General features: G+C 38.5%; 2 long non-coding RNA genes across 3 annotated transcripts; one reads left to right on the forward strand and one right to left on the reverse strand.

Annotated features, from left to right (window-relative positions):
- Nucleotides 12,171-13,229, forward strand: LOC109824751. The gene is made up of 2 exons (XR_002242762.1): nt 12,171-12,553; nt 12,656-13,229. It is a non-coding gene; the product is annotated as an uncharacterized LOC109824751 (long non-coding RNA).
- Nucleotides 13,763-15,629, reverse strand: LOC109824623. 2 transcript variants are annotated; one of them, XR_002242706.1, is made up of 2 exons: nt 15,239-15,629; nt 13,763-13,883 (listed from the first exon to the last, which is right to left on the reverse strand). It is a non-coding gene; the product is annotated as an uncharacterized LOC109824623 (long non-coding RNA). The 2 variants fall into 2 exon arrangements; XR_002242707.1 differs by lacking the exon at nt 15,239-15,629 and adding an exon at nt 14,197-15,207.

Here is a 15,837-nt window from a genome sequence, read left to right on the forward strand (position 1 = left end):
TATTTTTTTCTTTTTTTTATAAATAATGTGGTTCATGGAGAACCAACACCTCCTCCTTTCCGAGTGTAGAAAATTCTAAAAATGGTTTTAGACGTTGACCATTTATTTTAAAAATATCACCATTTTTAGGATTTTTTATCTCGAGAGCCCCATGCGAGAAAACTTGTTTGACAATAAATGGACTTGTCCATCTTGATCTTAATTTTCTAGGAAAAAGATGTAATTTTGAATTGTAGAGTAAAAATTTTTGTCCTGGAGAGAAATTTTTTCGTAAAATTGTTTTGTCATGAAAAATTTTGCTTTTCTCTTCGTAAATTTTTGAGTTGCATCATTTCAAATTTCTTCCAACTTATTTATTTAGAGCAATCTGTTCTTACATGCTGAGTCTGAGTCAAAATTCAACAGTTTTATAGCCTACATTGCCGATGTTCCAACTCCACTGATAGGTGACAAGCTTTTCCAAATACGAGTTTGTACGGTGACATCCCCAAATTGGCCTTGAAAGATGTTCTATATGCCCATAGAGCATCATATAATTTTACAGACCAATCTTTTCTGTTATGATTAACTGTTTTTTCTAAGATTTGTTTGATCTGCCTGTTTGTGACCTCTACTTGACCACTGGTTTGAGGGTGATAAGGAGTTGATAATTTGTGTGTGATTGAATATCCTCTACTTGACCACTGGTTTGAGGGTGATAAGGAGTTGATAATTTGTGTGTGATTGAATATTTTCTCATCAAAGCCTCAAAAGAACGGTTACAGAAGTGTATACCGTTGCCACTGATGATCGCTCGGGGTACTCCGAAACGTGCAAAAACATTCTTCTTTAGAAACTTGACAACAACCTTGTTGTTATTTGTTTTGCAAGCTACCGCCTCAACCTATTTTAACATGTATTCGACAGCTCCTAGAATGTAAATATTTTCAAAGGAATTTGGAAATGGACCTATGAAATCGATACCCTATAAATCAAAGAGTTCAACAGATAAGATGGGTTGTAAGGGCATCATATTTCTTCTAGTGATTTTTCCTAAAAGCTAACAGCGATTATAGGTTTTGTAAAACTCGTATGAATCCTTAAAAAGAGTGGGCCAATATAGCCACATTGAAGAATTTTTTTAGCTATTTTTCTTGGGCCAAAGTGGCCCCACATGCTTGCTCATGACAAAAGAAAAGAACACTCCTAGTTTCTTCGGTGGGAACATATCTCCTAAATATCTGATCAGGATAGTATTTGAACAGATATGGATCATCTCAGTTAAAATATTTTACTTGGGAGAAAAAATGGGATCTATCCTGTTTAGACCAATGAAAAGGGATCTGTTTCATGACTATGTAATTCACTATGTCGGCAAACCATAGAACAGATTAGATTTGTAGGAGTTGTTCATTTGGAAAATGTTCATTGATCGGGACGGTTGATGTTGGTGCATTCGGGAGTTGAGAGAGATGATTTGCTATAGGGTTCTCTGTTCCTCTTCTGTCAAGAATTTGAATGTCAAACTCTTGAAGTAGGAAAATCCATCTAATGAGCCGTGCTTTAGCATCTTTTTTGGTCAAAAGATACTTTAGTGCGGCATGATCTATGAAAACTTTGGTTAAGGAACCGATGAGGTAGGACCTGAATTTTTCTAAGGCAAAGAATACAGCTAAAAACTCTTTTTCTATGATAGCATAATTTTTTTGGGCATCATTCATAGTCTTACTGGCATAGTAGATCACATGTGGTTTTCCCTCAAACCGTTATCCCAAAACAGCACTAATTGCAGAGTCGGATTGTGACGCCCCTGGGTTCACACAAGGCTGCAGTCTAAGGTAAAACCAAGAATGTCAAACCTGCTATGCACCACACCGTGCAATAATATGTTTCACCATCACAATTACTATCTCTCTAGTAGAGTCAATAACAGGTGTAGGTATGAAAGCAAGTAAAAGATAATACAAGAGTCAACTGATGAAATAATAGAGATCAAATAAATATTTCATCATCTAACATACTGAAGTACAAGTCAATATCTGAAATGAATAAACTGGAACTTCTTAACAAATATCAAATACAAATATCTAAATAAAAGAAATAAGGCACACAGCCTTTACAACTTCTAGAATAAACTCTCAAATGTCTAACAAAAGGCTACAGTGGAGCTCTAATAATACAATAATATCTACAAAAGAAAAATAGGCGCTAATAAGTATCATCCTCAACCTGCGACTCTCCGGGCTCATTACCTGAAAGGAGGAGGGACAACGAGCGTCAAAGCACTAGCGAACAACATCACAACCAACCCTAAGGGAAAGGGCTCGTTGTATAAGAAAATACAGATTTATACATAGAATAATCATATCATTACTCCTAACAAATAAAAGGTTTTAGCATTTAGGAAACTACAACACAAGCGTAGGTACGTCGAGCGAAATAATCTAAAGAAAGAAACCCTCATGTATATACCTTATATCTCAAATTGTAAATCCCGAAATACCGAACCCAAAGTCTAACACAAGAACAATAAAGAAAAGAGACAACCTATCACAATACGTAAAACAAATGTCATGTCGGAACCACATAAGTGTCATGTTGGAACCACATAAGTGTGATGTCCAGCCTAAGTAGCTATCATGTCTCAACTTCATATAATCATGTCATGTCCTGATTCAGCTAAGTGTCATGCTCATGGTCTAACCAATATCCAACACATGGACTGATTTGTGAATGTCCAACATGAGGACTGAAATGGATTATAGTCCAACATGAGGACTTCAATGGATTATAGTCCATAACGAGGACTGTGTATATAAAACATGGAATGCTAATGTTAAAGATATACATATCCTATTCTTGCACATGCCTCGATGTATAGATCTAAGCTTGTGACAAATGTGTCATCTTACATGTGTAGATGGAATCATCAATACTAAAATTAATACCCGATAAACGAGGCGGCTCCTCATACTCAAAATGATAAACAGTACACTCGAATATATATACACTATATATATTCACAGTAGGTGGTTAAATAGAATAAAGAAAATAAATCACTCGTCAGTCGACTCATGATCGACTGGGGTCATCAGTCGACTCATGGTCGACTAGGATCACCAGTCGACTCATGGTCGACCAAAAGGAGAAAAACTGGAGCTCGACAGTCGAGTCATGGTCGACTAGGGTCACCAGTCGACTCACAATCGACTGAACAGAGGGTATTTTCCTGTTCGTGCATGCTGTGTTATTTTTGCGAAAATTCATCTAAAAATTTAATTCATCAAACCCAAACAATATATTATTAATTCTAAACATATGATACAGTGAAAAATTCGTATAAAACATGGAAAGCGAAATCTTGCATGTTAGATCTAATATTTAATCCCTAAATATGTATGAGAGCAATTAATCAAAATAGAAACTCGTTTTTAAATAAATTCCCAGATCTGGGTTTCATCAAAGATTCTTTGGTGAGGATTTAGAGATCTGAAACACATGATTTTTAGCATCTACACTAATAAGAACATCGATTTATACTTGAAAATAATTCTTAGGCTCAATAAACCTCATGAAAAATGTTTAGAAACTCTTAAAAACATGGGAGAGGGATTGGGTGAGATGCTACTCGCCTCTGGTGTGTTGAACAACGCCTGGATCCATGAGAGAACAACTCCCTTCGCTACAAACCACAACAAGCTGCTAAAAATCCCCAAAAATCTCCCAAAAACGCCCAAAATCCGAAGCTAGGGTTTTAGAGGGGGAAAGGGGGCTAGGGTTTCTAGGGAGGACTGATGAAAGGGTGTCTTTCTCGGGTAAAAAGAGATAAATACCAATAGTTAAAACCCGACCCGAAATCCCAAACAGACCCGAACTACAAAAACCTAAAATCAGCCATCAGTCGACTCAGGGTCGACCGAACCCATCAGTCGACTCGCGATCGACCGAACCGGCTACATTTTTGCCTGTGCATGATTTGCAAATTTGCAAAACTCAACTTCAAACCTGATGCATATAGACATTCACATAAACTCAAAACACTAGTTATCATGCACAACCATGACATAAAAGACATTTATCATAAATAAACATTATTTTTCACTAATAATCACATATATAAATTATCAAAATGTACAGGGTTTTGTATTCTTCCCCCCTTAAAAGAATTTCGTCCTCGAAATTCAGAAATCATATCTAACGCATATATATACTCGAAAAGCACGTCGAGGGTTTAATCCAACCCGCACACAATACACATTTCGTAATATTAAACTCTAGATAAGCATAAAGTGATATTTATACTTAACGATCTAAAATGATAACATTCTCACTCAACCCTTAATCTAACAGAACTAGTACGTCGGGTGAAAAATCCAAACAAGGAACCCCCATATATATACCATGTGTTCCGAAAGATTAAGAATTAAGTGAAAATACCCTCATTCTAGTGTTAAATATAAATATCAAGATATAAAAAGCGCAAGTAAGAATTCACATCTTACATAAATTTACCTGCTCAAACAAGTGTGGGTAGTCGCGTCGCATGTCCTCCTCACGCTCCCAATAAGCTTCCTCAACTCCACTTCGGTTCCACTAAACTTTCACCAACGTAATCACCTTGTTCCTAAGTCTCTTGTCTTCTCTAGCAAGTATAGACACTGGGATCTTAATAGTAGTCAAATCATCCTTAAGCTCAATCTCTGATGCATGCAACACTCGCTGCTGCTCCTCATCATGCAAGTGCTTCTTAAGCATAGAAATATGAAATGCATTGTGTATACTAGACATAGATGCTGAAAGATCTAGTCTATATGACACAGCTCCAATACACTCGAAAATCCGGAATGGTCCAATATATCTCGATGCAAGCTTTCCTCGCCTCCCGAATCGCTACACGCCTTTCATAGGCGATACCTTCAGCATAACCAAATCCCCAATCTGAAACTCTAGGGGTCTTCGCCTCTTATCTGCATAGCTCTTCTGCCGACTCTGAGTGGCTAGAATCCGCTCCCTGATCAATGCTACCTTCTCAGTAGTCTGCCTCACGAGCTCTGGCCCAAGCATCAAGCTATCCTCCGACTCTGCCTAACATATCGGTGATCTACGGGGTCTCCCGTACAATGCCTCATACGGAGCAATACCGATTATCACTTGATAACTGTTGTTATAAGCGAACTCTATTAGCGGAAAATGATCCTCCTAACTACCTTGAAAATCAATGACACAAGCCCGCAACATGTTCTTCAACATCTGATTTACTCTCTCCGTCTGACCATTCGTCTGCGGGTGGAAATACACTACTGTAAGATAAATCTGTTGCCAACGAATCATGGAAACTCTTCCAAAAATACGGAATGAACACTGAACCTCGATCTGATACCATCGTATCTGGAACTCCATGAAGTCGAATAATCTTCTGAATAAATATCCTCGCATACGTCTCAACTGTATAGTAAGTCTTCACTGGAAATAAAATATGCTGACTTCATTAGTCTATCCACTATCACCCAAATAGAATTATTCTCTTCCTTCGACTTCGACAACCCTACGATAAAGTCCATAGAAATATCCGTCCACTTCTACTCCAAAATGGGTAAAGGCTGAAGTGTTCCTGCCGTTCTCTATTGTTCCGCCTTCACTTGCTGGCAGGTAAGACACTTAGCTACGTACTCTAAAATCTTTCTACGCATATCACTCCACCAAAAGTGTCTCTTTAGGTTTTTGTACATCTTAGTGGTCCTTGAAGGTACCGTGTACCGGGTACGATGTGCTTCATCTAATAACTCCCTCTTAAGCTCTGCACTAGCTGGTATAAATAGTCTATCCTTCTTCCGTAGACCTCCATCTGTTCCAATGGCCTAATTAGTCTTAGGCTATTTGGTAATCTCCTTCTTTCAGATTTGAATCTAAGAGTCTTCCAACTGAGCTATGACAACTCCGTTACTCCAAGATGGCTGCACTGACGCAGCTCCCAAAAATGCACTTGTTACACAAATCTCTGGTCTAAAAAAATCAAACTGGCTAAGAGTGAGAAGATCTCTATTCAATGAGCATCTCGAAACTAAAACCCAATGTCGACGCTTTCTACTTAAAACATCTGCTACGACGTTCGCCTTCCCCGGATTATACTGAATCGCGAATCCCATAATCCTTGATAAACTCAATCCACCTCCTCTGTCTCTGGTTGAGTTCCTTCTGAGAGAAAAGATACTTCAGACTCTGATGGTCTATGAACAATTCAAACTGCACTCCATTCAAGTAGTGTCTTCACGCCTTCAGCGCGAATACTACCGCTGCTAACTCCAAATCGTGAGTGGGGTAGTTCTGCTCATGCACTCTCAATTGCCGCGAGATATACACTACTACCCTCTGATTCTGCATCAAGACGCTTTCTAAATCTGCCAATGATGCATCTGCATAGACCACAAATGTCCTGGATTATCTTCCTGTAAAATCCGGCTAAACCCAAAAAGCTTCGAATCTCTGTCACCATCTTCGGCGGTTCCCAATCAAGAACTACTATAACTTTAGACGGATCCACTACTATGCCCTCTCTGCTGATAACGTGGCTAAGAAATCTGACTTCTGAAAACCAAAACTCACATTTGCTGAACTTGGCATATAACTAATGCTCCTGTAGAGTCTGCAAAGCAATCCGAAAATGTTGTTCGCGTTCTGCCTCTGATCTCGAATATATGATAAAGATGGTTACAAGCTGGTCCAAGAAGGGACGGAAAACCCGGTTCATCAAATCCATGAATATCACGGGTGCATGAGTCAATCCAAACGGCATAACCAGAAAATCGAAAGATTTATATCGAATCAGGAAAAATGGCTTTGGGAAAATAAATCCATCTCCCGAACTCGCAACTACAATAACCCAAATCAAAGATCAATCTTCGATAAAAAAAAATACTGCGCTTTCGCGTAGCTGATCGAACAAGTCATATATCCTATCAAATCCGGATAGTGAACTTGTTCACATCATAAAAATCTACACATAATCATAGTTACCGTCCTCATTCTCCCGAAGAGGATCAGTGTTCCCATAAATAAAAGATACTCTAGTGAGTAATACTCTAAAATGATAACTCATCTATCTAATTCTATCTGTAGCTCCCTCGTCTTAGTAGGTGTTGTACGATAGGGTGCTCGGGATATCGGTACTGTGCTCAGCTGTAACTCAATGCAGGAAATAACCTCTCTCACTGGAGAAAATCTAGGCATGTCCTGAAAGAAAATCTAGGCATATCCTGAAAGACATCCTGATACTCTGAGACAACTCCGGTCTCACACAAATCAGCACTTCGGTCCCTCAGCATCACCTACTCGACGTATACCAGAAATGACCCACATTTCGGTCACCCTGTGAGGTTACTACTATCTATACAAATCCAATGAATGCTCACAAGCTGACTGTTTCAGTAAAACAATCGATACTAATATGGTATGATGATAGCTAATGTATACCAAGAATGAATGTCGAAATTTAACATCATCAACACGATCAACTTGATGACTAACTCAGACTCATCTAGTCTGATGACACATCTCCTATAGATAGAAGGGACACTCCATCTAGAGGAGTAGAGACTGACAATTGAAAATCTAAGGAATATGCTACAAGCTGAAACCTATCAGCGAAGGTATGAAAGATAAGAGATAAGCAAATTTCTTAAACCAAACTAGATCCGAGATGAAAAGGAAATCACGAAGAAAGCTCTGCTAGTACCATGATCACGCGGTACTGCTGAATAAACTCCGCTAGTGGTGCAACAAATATGGGACCATCTGTCCTTCAGGAATCTCCTGAATAATGCAAATCCGGCCTGTTGGCCTCTAAATCCTCGGATTAACAGGTAGTGCCTCTATATCCCCACTGCTGGCCGAAATTACGACTCTGAGAATGTCGACCATGATCTCTATATTGCTGGCTCCCTGCTGGGATACTGCGATAATTCTTTTGCTCTTTGTTCGATCTTGTTGTGATTGTAACATGTTCTCCGAACTCTGTGCTACTTCAGCGCTCTCAAATCATATGGTGTTTATTTTTTATATTGTCTTTGTTGCTGGGGTAGAATCATTCTCCCGATGCTAGGTTTCTCTAAATTTCATAATAGTTTTCTTGCCATTGACATTGTCACTATTCTTATTTTTATTTCTTCCCTTACTATGGGTATATCTCCCTGCTTCACTTAGACTAGCTCTAACTGCTTGTTGGGTATATCTCCCTGCTTCACTTAGACTAGCTCTAACTGCTTGTTGAAGTAGTGACTAAAATTCTCCCAAATAGGTGATAAACTTAGACTAGCTCTAACTGCTTGTTGAAGTAGTGACTAAAATTCTCCCAAATAGGTGATAATTTCTGCCCTATCAAAAATCTGGATATCGTTGCTATCCTCCAGCAATGTCCTCAATGTTGAATACATCTAACCTTCTGCTTGGAATTAAGTGGATGTTCAAGAAATTTTCACATACTTCTTCCCTTATAGGTTGAAATTAAAACTGGTGTGTCTTGAAACTCTGGTGCTCTCATTGTCTGATATTTTTCTTATTCTTTCAGAGTTAAACCTACTGCTCTGCGGTTCTATCAATAGCTGATTGTGGTGGTGGTGTACTCATTGGTATTGCCTCTTTACTTCCACGACGGGTACAACCGGTGGTGAATCTCTTGAAAATGGTATTGCTGATGGAAACGGATGCACCTCTTGCTCCTCAAGTGTGGTAAGATCTTGCTGCTAACGGCACCATGGATTCGATCAAATACTGTGGATCCTGCTGTGGCTCGGCTCTGCATGCCTAGCTCTTCAGGTATGAGTTTTACCTCGACCATATCCTCGTTTGATATTTATAATATCAAGAGGAGAGCTTAATTTTTCACAGTAAGTGAGATAGCAAATATATATATATATATACACCATACGAATTCATAACACATAGTATTCACACAAATACTTTCAATTAAAATAAAATAGTTGTAAAAAAAATATCCTCAATTTTTGAGATATACGCATATATCGTCCTCACTCATACTAGAAAATCCTTACGGACTCTATACATGAATCCTAAGAAACTCTATCCTAGCTCCACGACTCGACACAGGATGATCCTAAGGATACTGGAACTAGCGCTCTGATACCAACTGTGACGCCCCTGGGTTCACGCAAGGCTGCAGTCCAAGGTGAAACCAAGAATGTCAAACCTGCCATGCACCACACCGTACAATAACATGTTTCACCATCACAATTAACATCTATCTAGTAGAATCAATTTTTTGCTGGATTTCGTGGCTTGCTGGATTTTATCAGCGCCTTTATTAGAAAAAATTTGGGATTTTTTGCCGACTTTGATCTTCCTGGAAACTGATTTCAGACCTAAGGTATGATTCTCAACTCAGAATTGATTTGTTAAAAATTTTGTTATGATTTGAATTATTAGGATGAAATTTTGCATTTTCTATAGTTATCTAGAAATTAACAGAAATTTATCTAAAAATATAATTGTAATTAACTAAAAATATTCCTTCAAATATTATTATAATTAAGTAAAAATTATATTAATTATTATAAATATAATTGAAAAGAGAACAGAAATGAACTGACAATTATCTTGAATGGTCGTAAAAGAAACTGAAAATATTGATGAAATATTAACTGAAAATTAACTTTAGATCTTGTTATGTGTCATTTAAGTTTTGATTATTGACATTGCATATGAATGCTTGGTAGGTATATTAATTATTTCAATTTGATTTTTGCATCGTAGATGGATGGTGATGGGGATTGTACCGATGAACAAAGTGTTGTTAATGTGGTTCAAGGTGCAGCACTATATGTTCTTGTTATAATAATTACATTCATAAGGAGAATGCAAGCTAGACGTAAATCTATACGTCGTGGTCCAAGTGAGGAAAAAAAAAGACAAGAGAGGTCTAGAATTGAACATATAGAGCGTATTTATAATGGTTTTAGTGATAGTTGTGTGAATTATATTAGAATGCGGAGTGGTGCTTTTGTTAAGCTAGTAAGTATAATGAGGAACAATATGCTTCTAAAAGACTCAAGGAATATATCAGTGGAAGAACAACTTATCATGACACTAAATATTTTGGGTCATAAATCTAAAAATCGCATTGTGAGATCTCATTTCATAAGATCAGGGGAGACAGTCAGTAGATATTTCAACAAGGTTTTACAAGCAATTATAGTGGGGGGTAATCTTAAGTACACATTTTAGATGAAGAGGACACTCCTCCGCCTAAGGAAACACCCGCCATATCAAGTTCTAAAGCAAAGGTATGTGTTGCTAAGGGAAAGGCTCGTAGGAACAACCTAGAAGATGAGCTCATGTTAAAAATGGTGGATAAGATAGATGTATTTAGCGCAAACATGAAGTGTGTAAATATGCATTGGACCGAGAAGTTATCCACGGTCATATATGCTCATTTACAAGATTTTAGTGTTGAAAAGCTAGATACATACTACCGACACTTATATTTGAATGAGCATGAAGCAAGACTATTTATGGGCATATCATCGGTTGGTCAAAAAGAGATGATTGCTACCTTTCTCAACGAAGGGGGTTGAAGACCGATAGAAGAAGTCTCTACGTGGTATTTTGTGATTCTCATTTCTAACATACTTGTGAAATCCACTTACTTTTGGTGATAATGTTTTTATTGTGTTTGTGGAACATTATGATGATGGAACATATTGTTGTAATATGTAGTAAGTATTTATTTGCTTCCATTTTGTAATATTTATCTTCCATGATTAATATCATTTTGTGGAATACTAACTTTTGTAATTGAATTTGTGAATGCAGGATATTTCCTAAGATGCAAGCAACCTACAATGTGTACACATTGTACTGGATGGCTATTGCTCTGGGGCATTTAGGTATTTGGTTTTCATTGGTGATTTTTTTATTTTTAGGCTATGATGATTGTCAATTTTTCTGAGATTAGCAACCTGTAATATCTATTGATATTGCATTGGATGGCTAACAATGATGATATTGACCAAGTTCTGAGCCCTAAGCTAAACACAACATGTGCTCAGTCTATGTTGGTAGTTGTTGTTGTTGCTGGTTGCTGGTTCTTCTGATTTGGTTGTTGCTGGTTAGTTTGGTTGTTGCTGGTTTTTGCCGGTTGCTGGTTGGTGGTTTCTTGTTGTTGCTGGTTGCTGGTTAGTTTGGTTGTTGGGCCTGAATGTTTCTTGTTGTTGCTGGTTGTTGGTTAGTTTGCTGGTTGTTCCTTCAGTTGTTGTTGTTGTGTCCAGAGTTGTGTTGTTGTGTCGTTTGGTTGTTGGGCCTGAATGTTTCTTGTTGTTGCTGGTTGTTGGTTAGTTTGCTGGTTGTTCCTTCAGTTGTTGTTGTTGTGTCCAGAGTTGTGTTGTTGTGTCGTTTGGTTGTTGGGCCTGAATGTTTCTTGTTGTTGCTGGTTGTTGGTTAGTTTGTTGTTGTGTCCAGGTTTGTGACAACTTCCAGTTTTGTGCACACCAGTTTTGTGAGCTCACTGTTTGTGGATGCTCTGTTGTTCATCTTCTATTTGAGCTAATGTTTTGTGGAGTTCTATGTGTGCTCAGATTTTCCGTACTATTTGTTGATTTTGATACTGTTTGTGGGTGTTCAATTTAGGCTATGATGATTGTTAATTTTTCTGAGATTAGCAACCTGCAATATCTATTGATATTGCACCGGATGGCTAACGATGATGATATTGAACAAGTTCTGAGCCCACAGTCATAATTCACATATACTGGATGGCTATTTGCTATGTTATGTACTAAAATATGGCTATTCAGGCCGTTTATATGTTTTTATAGGTTTCAGAAATTTTTTTGGCTAATTCAGGTACGTATTTCATAAATTTATGAATAATCAGGTTATTACAGGTCTTGTTTATTTTTTCTTCGAAAACAGGTTTTGTGTGATTATTTTCATCTCAAACAGGTATATCATGTCAAATCAGGTACGCAGTTCATGTTTGCAAACCAAACACAAGAAAAGTAAAAACATTGGTTTCTCACCTTTTTTTGTGCGAACCAAACCAAAACAAACTATTTCTTGGAAAAGTTTGGAAAACTAAAAACATTGGTTTCTTTACTTGGAATTACATTTCCCTATATCTAGGAAACGAACCAAACAGCCCCTTAGCAGCTCGTGACCACGTTCTTTCTCTCTCTCTCTCTCCCTAAAAAACTCTCTCTCTCTCTCTCTGCCTAAAAAAAACCCAAATTCTCCAACCCCTCCTCCTCCATCGAGCTCAAAAAATCCCTGGATCCCTCTCTCGTTCGATCTCTCTCTCTCTCGAGCTCCCCCAACTCCGCCGACTTCCGCCGACGTTCCCCAACTCTGCCGACAAACGACTTCCAGGATCTCCGCTGCTTGATCTCCCTCGAGCTCTCTCTCGAGCTCCCCCAACTCCGCCGTCGGCTCTCGATCTCCCCTAACTCCGTCGATGGCTCTCGATCTCCCCCAACTCCGACTTCCCCCAACTCCACCGACGGCCCCCAACTCCGCCGACCTCTCTCGATCTCCCTCAAGCCCCAAAAATAGGGAATCGGCGCTGCAGGTAAAGATCCCCATCAAGCCCCAAAAATGAAGTTTAATTAAAATTCCTTGATAGCAGAAGGACATGTATATTTGGAGCTGACTGTGGATTTTTGCGCACTAGTGGAAAGTACCCCCACGCTCGAAAAATCGGGCAACAGCAAATGCAAGGTCTTCAACTGGTCTGTATGGCACTGCACCACCAAAAGAAAGAAACCTGGAAAAGGAAGGTGAGATGTCAAATACAACGGGAACAGTAAAAGTTGTATGTACACTGTGTCCTCACAGAATGTCAGCGTCAAAGTCCAAAATCAAGGGAGCTCGGTTACAAGACGCCCGGCCTATATTACAATTTAGTCACATTTCATCTTCCATGGAGGACCAATATACAATTAATGCGCCCTGAATGCTTAGGATAGGGCCGCGATTGTGTGCGTGCATCCACACACGGAAGCATGTTGGTGTGTGAGTATCTGGCAGTAACATGTGTGCAAAAATGCAAATGTATAACTTACCGTGACATCCAATGTCTGAGTTTGAATATTCCTTCATTTCCATCATCCGATCAAAAGAGAGCTAAGATGATGCTTACTATATTTTTTTTCTGTAAGGAACAAATATTTGTAGCTCTGTTGGTTGTATCTGAAATGTATCACTATCTCCTATTTGTTTTGTTAGAGGAATCTTCTTTTTGTAACCACTCATGACGGGATAACATTAATTTTATCAAAGCTGACAAAAACTTTTCAAGCAAAAAGGCCGAAAGGAGCTATGAAGATTTTCTGGATATATTTATCAAAGCTGACAAAAACTTTTCAAGCAAAAAGGCCGAAAGGAGCTATGAAGATTTTCTGGATATAAAACTTGTCTTCCATTTTGAGTTGCGATTTGCAGAGCATGTTTATGTTGAGAATATTCCATTAGTGTCTTTGAATCTGTGGTTGCAATTGATGTTTCTCTGCTACATTTGTTGATGCTTGTGTCTTGAGGTGTAGTTGGTTGCGATGTGAATATTCTTCTTCAAAAGGGAAAACGCTCGGGGAGATGGTTGTATTGAGCTTCGGGAATATTGCATCGTTCAAATGACAACCCATTGTTCAAATGACAACCCATCGGCGTCCAAGGAGGATTTCCTCAGCCCCATTCTGTGCAGTTTTCTGCTCATGGGTTCCTTACATTCTACATAACCACAAGGCAATCTGCTGAGCTAGTAATACACATCGTAGCACAAAGTTGCGAACTGCTCAAGAGCAGATAGCAGCTCAGTTTGAAGCTCTCAGAGAGGATGAGTACACATGGCACCTTGGTCGTTTGAAGCATAAAGATCTCCTGTTAGCAGCCATGCCATAGGCCTATATAAAAGATGAGCAGCATTATAGATTGAGCAGCATTATAGACAATACATTAATCAAACATACAGTAATCTCTCCACTTTCTTGGCAATCAAGCAAGGATGAAACATAGAGATCATGAAATAAGTACTTGTTCTTCACAACTATTTTAAAGAACAAGGGAAGAGATATTTGCTACAAAATTCTTCCATACTAGATGGTGATAGACAGGAAAAATATCGGTGCTGCAGATTTGCACTGCAAAACAACATGAGACCAAAGATTATGAAGATGCACAACATATACCATTCATATATAACCCAAAAGAACGAACCATTGTCGCAAATGTAACCGATATGAAAACAAGGGACTCATTGCTCAGGTTTACATCCAAGGCGGTAGCTAATCCCGTAGGCACAACAGCACAGAATAAAACCCCACAGTAAGTCCTTATTTTTATACTTTTCCAATTCAAAGATCAAATATTTCTAAAAATAGACAGATCTAAAGAAGTAATCCCTCCATGTCATCGTCGGGGGATCTAATTCACTGATCAGACAATTCAACAACTCTAAACATTCTGTTGGATTCCTTGACCCCTCAAGCGGTCGTAGCAAAACATATAACAGTAACAGGTTTCTGCGATTTATAATACCATTTCAACATCATCATATTCTCAAAATATATAAAACAATAAGAAAGCCAACAAGAAGTACTTAGCAATCAACCAAACAAGAAATACTGAATCAGCAAACCAGATGCATAAAACAATACCTTTTCCTCGACTCTTCTTAGCACTTCAATTTCATTGTTCATTAGTTGATGGAAAGAATTAAAGCTTCTTTAGTAATTGTAATCTAGTTGTAAATATTGGTTAAAGTTTTACACGCAATGAACCTACTGTACTCCTGCATTTTTTTTATTTAAGTTTATGTTATTATGTTTCTTTTGTTTCGTGTGTGGAAACCCATGACATAATAGCTTCGCGAATTCTTCAATGCACTGCCTGAATAATTTCTCAAATTACATAATGAGCTCTAATAAAATCTTAATGTAAATGACAATGATTCCATCTTTTGTGAAATTTGTTCCCTTTTTCCTGATGTTAACCGAAATTGGATTTTAATGTTTTCTTTTTCTTACATGCAATCTTTTTTGATCTTTGGCAAGTTGAAATCCACATGATCACTCACATAGAATTGTCTTTATGGTTAGGATTATTCACGCTACATGTCCTTCTGATATCAAGGAATTTTCATTAAACTTCATTATAACTAGTGCGCAAAAATCCACTGTCAGCTCCAAATATACATGTCCTTTTGCTATCAAGGAATTTTAATTAAACTTCATTTTTGGGGCTTGATGGGGATCTTTACCTACAGCGCCGATTCCCTATTTTTAGGGCTTGAGGGAGATCGAGAGAGGTCGGCGGAGTTGGGGGCCGTCGGTGGAGTTGGGGGAAGTCGGAGTTGAGGGAGATCGAGAGCCATCGACGGAGTTAGGGGAGATCGAGAGCCGACGGCGGAGTTGGGGGAGCTCGAGAGAGAGCTCGAGGGAGATCAAGCAGCGGAGATCCTGGAAGTCGTTTGTCGGCAGAGTTGGGGAACGTCGGCGGAAGTCGGCGGAGTTGGGGGAGCTCGAGAGAGAGAGATCGAACGAGAGAGGGATCCAGGGATTTTTTGAGCTCGATGGAGGAGGAGGTGTTGGAGAATTTTGGTTTTTTTAGGGAGAGAGAGAGAGAGTTTTTTAGGGAGAGAGAGAGAGAGAGAGAGAAAGAACGTGGTCACGAGCTGCTAAATCACAATCGCGATGGAGTTTTGCAAAAACCCAAAAAATCGGGAATGCGTACGCATTTATGCGTAGGAGAAATGATATATATATATATATATATATAACGTATCACCATACGAATTCATAACACATAGTATTCACATAAATACTTTTAATCAAAATAAAATAGTTGTCATAAAAAAAT

This window comes from Asparagus officinalis, chromosome 9, assembly GCF_001876935.1.
Source record: "Asparagus officinalis chromosome 9, Aspof.V1, whole genome shotgun sequence".
Lineage (NCBI taxonomy): Eukaryota > Viridiplantae > Streptophyta > Magnoliopsida > Asparagales > Asparagaceae > Asparagus > Asparagus officinalis.